The following is a 7,429-nucleotide window of genomic DNA, read 5'->3' as shown; positions in this document are numbered from 1 at the left end:
TCGAAGAGGGCAACGAAGCCCAAGGAGCCTCGATGCTACGGCAACAGAGGGCAAGCCACACCCGGCCCGGCGCCGGTGGAGTGTAATCGCTAGGAATCTGTGGGAAGTGGTATGGATGTCATACAAAGGATCTATCAACGAAACAACCTCGCGTCAGAAGGGGGCGTGCCTCCTCCTCGTTAGAGGAACCCGGTTCAAAATACTCAATCTCCTCACCCTCGTCGTGAGTGGACGGAGGATCAGAAGCAACCGCCTTTCCTTTACGGCGTGAGGAAGCTTGGCTCTTCACCGGCGACATAACGGATCGGAGTAAGTGAAGGGGAGTGTTTGAGAGGAAGAACACGGTGGAAAAGAGAAAACTGAAAAGACACCTGTATGGAAAAAAAGGAGAAGTGGTTGGGAAGAGAAAGGAGACTCCATTTAAATGCTCCCGTCATTAAAATCGAAGTGAAGGGAGGTGAAGAGCCAAGTGAAGTGAGGGAATGGAATTAATGCAGCAACGCTGCTCTTCAAAATAACTGCCAAACTGGGAAATTCGAAGAAGCAACTCTGTTCGTGGCAAAAAAGAAAAGTATATATATATATATATATATAAATAGAATAATATACACGTGAAGTGAAAATCACTGTTTGAAAAAAGCCCGCGAAGGAAAAGAAGAAAAAAAAAAAGACAAGAATAGTCTTTATTCACATATAAACCGCTAGAGCATTTCATATGCTCAGGGGCTAATTGTTGAGGCTCATTTTTTTTATAACCCAGCAGGCCCAAGGCCCAAGTTGCGGGCGAACTGAAAGAAACACAAAAAGAAAAAGAAGGCATATGGATGGTTCAAGGGTCCATGAGATGGGTCCAGAAGAAGCAAATGGGCTTGAATAGGCCCAGAAAGAGAAAAGAAACAAATCCATGGAAAGGATGAGGGAAAAGAAAGAAAGGGCCACAGCAAGCCCACTGCAATAAGAAAAAAAAGAGTAACAGGCAAATGGAGAACCCATGAGCCCAAAGGATAAATTTATAGAGAAAATTGGGCCAAGGAAGCCTAAAGTGAGTAAAAAAAATCCATGTGTGAAACAAAACCAAAATGGGCCAGGGATGCCCACAAGAAAAAAGGGACGTTGGAGCCCACAAGAAATAAGAAGAGGAACCCATAAGTATACTGGAAGGGAAAGCACACGGAGCCTAAAGGGGCTCGGTAGATTAAAAATGAGTAGTAGGAATAGCAACTTGGCATGGCAGGAGGCGCAAAGCCATAAAGGAAACGCCCAAACTAAAGGGAAGCCCACTACAGAGCTCAACCCTCTAAAGAAAGGGACAACACATGGGCGTTGGCCTGCCAGAAAAACAATCCACACAGAAAATGCCAAAAAAACGCACGGCAGGATATGCGCACCCATTTTCAGACCTCGACAAACGAATGAAACATCAATAAGGTAACGCATGTGAACGACCCAGGCATCACCAGCCTATACCCAGCCACTATGGGAAAAGGTGACGTCATGGTGAGGGCACGGTCTAGCGGTGGGGAGAGGAGCGGGAACCCATTTTCGTTTCTTGCCCAACTCTTTCGATGGGCACAGTCCTGCTAGGATGACATGCCACCCAAAAGAGGCAAGGGTGGGTAAGAACCGCTGGGTGCATGCCATGAGAACTGAGAGAAAGAGAGGACACACTGGACGAAGTAGAAAAGGAACCTTCGTTGTCTGAAAGCCACAGGTCAATGTGGATCTGAACCATTTTGACTCGGTAAGTGGATGGCAAAAGGTACGATAGCAAACAGGCCATAGAAGGCTAGAACGTAAAATCGGCCACAGCAAGCCCTATATAAGGAACCCGTGGCTGTGTGCAAAAAGGAGGAAAAAAAAGAAGTCATAGAGAGAAAACAAAGAGAAAGAATTGGAAGAAAGAAAACAGAGAGAAAGGAATTCTAAGAGAGAAAAGAAAAAAGAATGTTTATGGCAGGCATGCACCTAAATGGGTTAACCCCTCTCTCCCTCAATAGCCTTGTCCTCAAAAGGAAATACAAATCTATACCTGGGCACATACCATTTGGACCGTCCCTCAAAGCAATTAATTTCATCGAATGAAGTTACTTGCGTTGAGAGAGTGGTTTTCCCTTCAGTGGTTGGAATCTTGCGGCAATACTTAGTCTGGCAGACTCATTCTTTTTACTCTACTAATCCCGCTCTAATCCTTTGTTTTTAAGTGTTATTCTTTGAAAGTGAGGCCCTTTAAGTTATTTATCTTGTTTATTGCGGCAGAAATAGTGACTGCATTTTCTTTACGCTTTCTATATTATGTCTGCCTGCCATAACTTGTTGACAATAACTTTGCTTGCTGTGAACTCTTAAATAGATTTTGGTAGACGCGGCAAAGATTGTGCACAAGCTGGGCCAAGGTGTGCTCCAATTAGGCCGGTCCCGACTCCTCACCCAAAAACAACTTGGGCTTGGTGTGGCAAGAATTTGCTCAAAATCTCCATCAAGGCCAACCCCCTTACAACGGTCAACTAGTCAAAGACTCAATACTCAAAAATAAAATATTAAAATACTATAACCCCACACACACCCTGTGATTCAATTAAAGAACTCAAGAGGTCTATCAAAATACTAAAAACACACAAAGAAGTCTATCAAAACACTTTAAACATGCTCTCTCACAATGAAAGAAAGAGAGAAAGAGAGATGAAAATACAAGATCAAGCGGCAATGGCAACAAATCAACGATAGTTCAAGCGTTGGCAATGCAGCGGCAAATCTAGGTTAGATGGTGATAGATTGTTTATGGGTGAAATGACTACCATTTTCCTTTGGATTTGGAGAGTGAAGAGAGATAGTGGGAGAGGACAAAATTTCTCTCTTAAGTTTGGTTTGACCCTTTTTTTTTTTTTTCTAATTTTTAAAATTTGATTTATAGGCTTTTTTCTGAGATTAAAGACCAAAAATTTTCTATTGGACTTTTTTTTTTTTTTTTTTTTTTGGAGTTTAAAGCTAAATTCAACTGGGCTTTCAAGATGTACAAAATTTTATTGTAGGGGTTCAAAACAAATATTTTTTTACACAAATACTATATACGTAATTTTCTTTTTCGAGTCAAGGGGTTCATTTGAACTCCCTGACTTCAACATAGCACCACCCCTGGTACAGTTAATATGCTAAAAAAATTTATTACTATTTTATTACTTTCTTTTTCTTCTATTAATAAAGAAAGAATTAAAAATAAAAATTTAATAAAATGGTAAAAGAATTAAATTGTTTTGACAACAATTTTGTTACCAAAGGTTGAACACTTAATTGGATTAAACTTAAACCCCTACTTGAGAGAGAGAGAGAGAGAGAGAGAGAGAGAGAGAGTAACCCGAATAGAATAGAGGAAAATGGGAACTTCCGAACTAAACTATATTCTGTATAATCAACTAAAGATATATATATATATAGTAAGCGTGTGCTACAGTGATGGTGGTGGAGATATCATTCCTGAAGATGTACGTTGACGGTGGTGTCACTGGTCGAGGAAGAGGACATTTGAAACGAGTAGGAATATTGATAGCAGTATCAGAAATTTGGCAAAACTGATTTCATTAAATTCGTTCACTAACTGATTACAAGGCTTATATCTTATCTTCTTACATATAAAAAGCAGTTATGCCGCTACAGTATTTTGGTACTGTGCAAATAACGTACTGCACGCATACCGTAGCGGAAACAGTGCTTTTGGTGAGGCACCTCTCTCTTCTTTTCTTCTTTTTTTTTTTTTTAACTTTTTGTTTAAGTTTTGCACAGTAGCTACAGTGCCAAGCAGCACTGTAGCTACAGTAGTTACATTTTTTTTAAGTCTTCCATTTGTATTTTTTTTTTAATATATTGTTATACTAACTAAACAAATTTCACAATATTTTCACAATTATTGAGGTGTTAATTTCTTATAAATCAAAATAAAATAATAAAATATGAAACTGTGACTAACCACAACTGAAAATAAATATTTTATGAAAATGTTGTGACACTTATTAAATATTTATGTTGTGAAAATATTGTTTTTTTTTCTTTTAAATATTTATGTAAGCTGGTATATATATTGTTATATTTACACAACAAATTTTACAATATTTTTTTAATTATTTTTATGTCAATTTCTTTCAAATATATAAAAGTGGCTATGCCCGCTATAGTCCTTCGACACTGTGCACCTAACGTATTTCATTGTGCAGCACTGTATCTGCAACAGTGTTTTGGTTTCGTGAGTCCTCTTTTTTTTAGCCCTTTTGTTTAAGTTTTGCACAGTAGCTACAGTGCCAAGTGGCACTGTAGCTACAGTAGTTACATTTTTTTTTAAGTCTTCTGTTTGTACTTTTTATATATATATATTGTTATATTGACACAACAAATTTCACAATATTTTCACAATTATTGAGGTGTTAATTTCTTATAAATTAAAATAAAATAATAAAATATGAAACTGTGACCAACCACAACTGAAAATAAATGTTTTGTGAAAATGTTGTGACACTTATTAATACAATATTTTTGCACAGTAGCTACAGTACCAAGAGGCACTTTAGCTACCGTGCCTAATTTTTTTTTTTTTTAGTAATTTGTTTTTTTTTCCTTTTAAATATTTATGTAAGCTGGTATATATATTGTTATACTGACACAACAAATTTTACAATATTTTCATAATTATTAACGTGTCAATTTCTTACGAATCGAAATAAAATAATAAAATATGAGACTGTAACTAACCACAACTAAAAATAAAATGTTTATAATAAAAGCATGAGTGTGCGCACAATGTCTTGGCACTGTACATCCAGTGTTTTTGCACTATGCAGCACTCTAGTTAGAACAGTGCTTTGGTTTAGTTAGTCATTTTTTTTTCCAGTAATGGTTTTGTGCTTTTTTTTTTTCTTTTAAATATTGATGTAAGCTGACATTTATATTGTTATACTGACACAACAAATTTTATAATATTTTCACAATTATTGAAGTGTCAATTTCTTACAAGTCGAAATAAAATAATAAAATATGAGGCTATAGCCAACTACAACTGAAAATAAATGTTTAAAAAAAATGTTACAATACTTATTGTTATCACAATATTTTCACAATTGTTGAAATCTCAGTTTCTTATATATCAAATAAAAAATGTTAAATCCACAACATTTTTACATTAATTTCACAACAAATCATAAGTAAGCTATTATTGATGGATAGCACTGGAGCTACATTACTTTTGTTTTATTGGGTGAGCCAAAATTGGGTAAGTTACATTAAACTTCTTTCTTAATATAATCAAATTGAGTGAGTCAAAATTTATGATTTCACACACAAAATCTATATTAATATTCTCACTACTGGGGCAACACGTGTCTTGCACATGCAGCCAATGCTAGTATATACATAAGCTGTACAAAGAAGGAAACAGAGTAAACTCACTAACTAACTCACGTGCTATGCTAATCCTAATTAACATACACACGTGTAGAACTAATAACAGAAACGAACAATAGCAAAACTACAAGTTGTATAGCTAATTCACTAAGGGAAGCTACTGTCGTTTTGTCTCAGGTATAGTAGCGCTGCTGATCTTGTCTTCTTGATAAGCTTTACATCTCTCTAATTTCTTCTTATCTTGATAAGGAGGTGGTGGTGCATCAACAGATTTCCGATTAGAGTCGACACTACCTTCAATTTATAATAAAAATCGTTGGATAATACAGAAGCAGCTTGAACGATGTTGGCCTCAGTATCTAAACTGTGACAGTAGCAATCCATAAATCAAAACCAACTTGACCAAGAATAATGATATGACACCCATTTCTTACCTTCATTTGTGAAACAATTCTTGGGTATCTTCGTGCCGAAACTGTGATGGTGTTAACGTTCATGCCGGTATTCATTGTTGACTAGCAACATGGAGGTGGGTTAGGAATAGCGCGCCGATTGGGTTTTGGTGGTGGGGGTGGAGATGCACTACCCTTATGCGATACAACCTTCAGTTTATGAGAAAAATCATGGGTGGTAACTTTATCCCAGCTGGATAACATAGAAGCATCACGAGAGGCATCGCCCATGTAACCAAAATTTGATACTAGTAGCCCATAGATCAAAACCAAAGTGAGCAAATATGATATGACTCCCATTTCTGACTCCCTATATTGTGGAAAGGGGTTTGGGTATGCTTTTTATGGTTGTAGTCTTGTAGATGCTAGATATGGATGGTCCTTGAGACTTGAGACCATTGATATCCTGAAACGTGTAGATTGGGCATTATATATATGCCAATTAGTCCGGGGATGAAGCTTCAGAGAGAGAGAGAGAGTGAGAGGAAATATCATAGTCGTTGGTTTTAGAAATATGGATTTAAGTCAAAAGTGGTGGCTGTATAGCCCAGGGCCGGCCCTTTCACTAAGTCAATTAGGCAATTGCCTAAGCCTCAAGTGGAAGGAGGGCCCAAAATTCTGGAAAAGAATGGGCTAATTAAAAGAAAAAAAAAAAAAAACTGGAAAAGAAGTTGGTAGCAGGAAAAAAAAAAAAAGGCTTGCAAATGAAATTCCAAAAAGCTGTTACATCTTTTTTACTAAAAGATAAATAAGAAAATTTTTTGGTCTAAATAGAATTAATTGTCTGAAAAATAACATCATTAAATCTCTAGACAAACTAAAATTCAACTAGATAAAATACAAATCCAGTCTAAAAATATTACACACAAAACAATCAAAAATCAAAACAAATCAAAAATATCAAATCCCTAAAATTTACCCGTTGTTGCTCTCTCTCTCTCTCACTCTCTTGGTCTTTGCCTCTCTCTATCTTAGCTCTACTTCTCCTTCGATCTCATCAAGGACCTGACTTGAGGTATAGTTGTTTCACTCTTTCCCTCTTTAAAATTTGATTTTTCAGTTTTCCTCAATGCATTGTGAATCTTCATGTGTGCTTTTTGTTTTTGTTTTTCTTTTTTTTTCCTTTCATTATGGTGGACTTTTGTGGGAGTCTTTTGGCTAAATATTGCCAAAATTAAAACATTTTTGCATTATAGGTACTGTTTGAAGTTTTTTGGCAAAATGAGGAGAGAGGTTGAATTTCGGCAACAGCGTTGCCGAAATTCAAGAAAAAGGAGGAGAGAGAATGAGAAAATTGGAGGAGAGAGAAAACTCGAATTACGGCAATTGTATTGCCGTAATTCCCCTGCCCAATCTGCCTGGGTTTGTGCGTGTGAGGAGTGCAATGTGTGAGTGCCCAAAAAAAAAAAAATCCCACAATTTTGGCAATACCATTGCCGAAATTGTGGGGAATTTTTTTTTTTTTTTTTTAATTTGTGGCAATGGTATTTCGGCAATACCATTGCCACAATTGTGGGGAATTTTTTTTTTTTTTTTTTTATAAATTTGTGGCAATGGTATTTCGGCAATACCATTGCCACAATTGTGGGGAA

The 7,429-nt window shown here is 36.6% G+C and overlaps 1 long non-coding RNA gene across 1 annotated transcript; it reads right to left on the bottom strand.

Annotated features, from left to right (window-relative positions):
• Positions 1-5,168: 5,168 nt before the first annotated feature.
• LOC136067709 (uncharacterized) lies at positions 5,169-6,330 on the bottom strand. Its single transcript, XR_010629120.1, has 2 exons — positions 5,820-6,330; positions 5,169-5,749 (listed from the first exon to the last, which is right to left on the bottom strand). It is a non-coding gene; the product is annotated as an uncharacterized LOC136067709 (long non-coding RNA).
• Positions 6,331-7,429: the final 1,099 nt, after the last annotated feature.

This window comes from Quercus suber, unplaced genomic scaffold, assembly GCF_002906115.3.
Source record: "Quercus suber isolate HL8 unplaced genomic scaffold, Cork oak 2.0 scaffold_82, whole genome shotgun sequence".
Taxonomy (NCBI): Eukaryota; Viridiplantae; Streptophyta; class Magnoliopsida; order Fagales; family Fagaceae; genus Quercus; species Quercus suber.
Note: the sequence above shows the minus strand (reverse complement) of the source record. Positions and strands in the feature narration are given on the sequence as shown.